Raw genomic sequence first — 4220 nt, 5'->3', positions numbered from 1 at the left:
GAATTCTTCTCAAGCATCAAAGATGCATTCTCCTCCTCTAGTTTAACAACCTTAGCTTCTAGCTCCTGAATAGTGATCTTCTGTGAATCCATTAAGGCTATGGTAGTAGTCATCTGATTGTGGATATCACTGAGGGTAGCACTTTCTGAAGACAGATCCTCCAATGCCTTACTCAATTGACTAGTGAGGGAATCCACCTTGTCTTGCATGGAAGTGTAAACACTAGTGTACAGTGTCTGAAGACAGGAAGTAAGGGAAGTTTCCAGAGTAGACTGGACATTGGAAACCATCTGTGGAAGCATGGGTCCAGCTAAAATGGTTTGTAATGATGAAGGGATTTGTGAATCTAATTTTCCTTCCTTTTGAGCGGCAAATAGATTGGTACAGGAAAGGAATGAAGGAAGGGCACTACCAGACACAGCAGGAGTGGATGTTTGCACCAATGGATCTTGGACAGAAGGATTGGAAGGTCCCTTTGTGCGAAGGCGTTTCTTTCTAGAAAAAATAACAAGCGACTCCTCATCTTCTGAATTAACCTGCATGGGCCTAGGAGAAGAAACTGATACTATAGACTGCACTGGTAAAGGAGCTGGATCTGGCATTGGAACGCCACTAGGAGGAGGTGCAAAAGTAAGGATCTTCTGTAGGAAGGCACCATAAGAAATAGTACTATTTTGACGTTTCCTGACATGCTGGAAATGCTGATCCATCTTAGATAACAGGAAACTTGCCTAGTTGAATTTAGCTCCCTCCAAAATCTTCACAGAAGCTGTGAATAATTCTTTTGACATGTATTTGGATGCATTCTTTCCTAACATGAACCGGTCCTATAGGAGATGGCATAACTGCTTCCAGACTAGAGAAGAAATGTGGGTAACAGACACCCCTGAGCTATTAATGAGTTGGTTAAGGAGCAAGGGAGTGGAAGTTTTCTTCTTCATCACTATGACTAATTCCTTAGCCATCAGTAGTAGCTGGTTACCACTGGGCACAAAGGAAGCAGATAAGGGCAAACATAATGCTTCACTGATATTGGCTACTTGTAAGCCAGGTCAGACTGGTTTTTGTACGAAGCGAGGAAAGAATAACACAGCTTCTCATCCGCAGGTGGTAAAGTGAGAGCCACAAACAGCTTGTCGAATACAATCTGCCTCTAACAAAAGAGAGTAGTCATGGACCGCAAGAGGAACATGCTGGACCACAATTGGAGGCGTAGAAAGAGGTGCCATTCACACTATGGTAAAAAAACCACACACACAACTAGGAAAACAAAAAGAAAACCTACAAAACCAAAAAACAAAATCAAGATTGAGACCATCAACACGAAACTGACTAATTAACACGACTGACTGGACCATAACAACCCCCAGGCAAACCACATCCTAGAAAAAAAACAGCATGACCTCTACACACGTGCGACCGAAAGCTTCATGTTATGCAAACATATAGGCACCCTGTAACCCCATATTAGGCAGAAAATAAAATAAAACTACATTGCATAGCCCAGACAAAGACTAAAAAAAAATTCATGACACAATCAAATATTCTAACTAAAAATGAGAATAAATACCATGTTGACCAATGTCACATTACTACTCCCACTCCCATGTAGCGTTCACGTCCTACAGTGCGGTGAAGTGTGTGAGTGAAACTAACATCTCATTTTTTATTATATAAACAATTAAGCATCATTCATTATTAAATTAACCCGTTAATGCATGGTGAGTCGACATCGTAACCAAGCCCCACTCAGATTTTGACACGATGACTGACTAACTGGGTCTCTACTAAATGTAGATCCTTGTTATAATTAGATGATGTGTGGCACTTGCGTGCATGCATGCGTGACTTCAGGGGTTGATTTTAATTACAAGTTAATGTGTCTGAAACACGTGTTCGTGTGCATTTGTGAATTGATTTTAATTTACAACTTATGTGGGTTGGGGTGCAAAGGTGCATGTGCAACGGCGGGGATTCTTTTTACAATTAACATCCGGTTCATTTTATTTACAATTTATGAGGTGCAGTCTGTTAATTATGTGTGTGCAACGTTCGGTTGATTTTATTTACAATTAATGTGTGTTATTGTGCAAGTGAGAGAGGAAAAAAGAAAAGAATATGATAATGTGTGGATCTGTCTGCGAAGTCTGAAATCACAACCTCCAAAAGTGGAATGCTCGGTCCACAAAAATCCACAAAAGATCAAACAGTCAACTGCCAAGAGTCGTCCAGTTGGATAGAAAAACAAAAACGAGCTAACACCATGACCACGACAAAGAACAATGAAACAGATGACCAAAAGAAAAGAAGAAAAAAAATGTATGTCTTGGATTTATTTAGATGTATTGATTTGTAGGATTTTTATGTTTTTATATTTGTCTTTGTTTGTGTTTGGAGTTTATGGTGTTTTTTTTGTTTATTTGTGTTTTATTTATTTTTAAAAAAACTTTAAAGTTTAAATTTAACCAAGAATCCAAACTTTCCCACTATAAAGGCGGAAATCCATATTGTTTCAATGTGATGAAAGTGTTCATGTAATGTTGGGGAGTTTCGAAAAATGTTGTTTATGATAAATACATTGTCAAGATATGTTTCCCAAAAGAAATAAATTTCCAACATTATGTGAATATTTTTTTCCCAATAAAAATTTCAAAATAGAAAAAAGGGTAAATGTGATTTTTTGAAATTTTTTTCTAGTTTTTATGTATTTTTTTGTATTTTTTATCAATTTCCATAAATTTAAAAAGATTTTCAGTCAATTTGAAATTTTTAGGCATTATTTAAAAGGATTTTTCAAGAAAAAATTTTATAAAATTGTGAAAAAATGTTTCAACAATTTTTGGTAACTTTTTAGAATTTATTTTCAAATTTTTAATGATTTTTTCTAATTTTAGATGTGGATAATGTATTTTGTGATTACAAAATGATTTTCGGGATTTCAAAAATGAATAGCCGGACGCACGTGAACAGGTGCGCGTGAAATACGTTGGTTTTTGGGTTGATTTTTTGTTGTTTTTTATGATAAATGGTTGTTTATTTTGAAGTGTTTGGAAAGGTTTGGAGAAGTTTGAAGGGTTTTTGGTGGTTTTTGATGAGGATGTTTGGTTCTGTAAGGTCTGATTTTCTTCTGGTTTCTTCAATTTTGTTTCTGTTTTGGTAGTAGAGATGGTTGAATGAATGTTTTGAGAGATGATTGAAGTTGTGTGAAGAGGTTTATGAAAGATTGAATTGGTTTTGTTTTGGTTTTATGATTTTTATGGGTTCTGTTGATCTTCTGTGAAGTTCTATAAGCTTCTGTAGCTCTGTTGTTCTGTACTTCTGTTGCTCTGTGGTTCTGTTCTGTTGTTTCTATTGAGTGTTATGATGGATGTGTGGATATTTTGGGAAGTGTTTTTGTCTTAGGAAAGGATGAATGGAAGCTCTATCCAAGCTAATTGAAGTGAAGAAGCAACTGCCGAAGATTTACAGAAGATTTACAGAAGGTTACAGAAGACAGTGACAGAAGACAGATCTCACAGGACATTATGAAGTCTCTGGTGACCCTTCATATTAGACATACCTTTTGGAAGGTGTATCCACGACCTAAGAAGGATTATTGAGAGTGATTATTGATTATTGTAGTGAGGATATGATGTACTATTGATGGAGAGAGAGAGAGAGAGAGAGAGAGAGAGACAGAGATAGTCAATTCTATGAAAATAGTGTAATTGTATATGAGAGATTGAGAGAGAGAACTATGAAGACATTCAAGATGAATACTATGTGATGTATTTCCATTCAAAGATGGTGTATTCCTTTGTGTTCTTTGTTATTTTGATGGAGATTATGAAGATTATGAAGAATATGGTTGATTTTATAAAATCCGTGGGAGATCTACATGATGTTGCATGAAGATTTGTTGTGCCTGGTGTTCTTTTCTTCATTGTGATCATATAAAACCTAATAAAAAAGCTTATTGATGATGAAAAGATAGATTTTCTTGCAGTAGAAACCCTATTTCCTTGGTGTCTCTCTTGGGACTCCATGTTTTTGGTGCGCAGCCTGGGAATACTGCCATCAACAAGCACAAACAGACGCTGAAAATGGAAGAAGTGGCACTGTGGAAAAAGAAGTAAATCAATGGATAGTAGAGTTCCTACCACTGTTGAAGTATTGCAAGCCTTCATTGCCAAGGCAACATTCTACAAAAGATTCATTCCCCAATGGAGAAAGCACAATGC

Source organism: Lygodium microphyllum, chromosome 25 (assembly GCF_053477565.2).
Source record: "Lygodium microphyllum isolate KBCC chromosome 25, Lygodium_microphyllum_v1.1.10, whole genome shotgun sequence".
Classification (NCBI taxonomy): domain Eukaryota; kingdom Viridiplantae; phylum Streptophyta; class Polypodiopsida; order Schizaeales; family Lygodiaceae; genus Lygodium; species Lygodium microphyllum.
Note: the sequence above shows the minus strand (reverse complement) of the source record.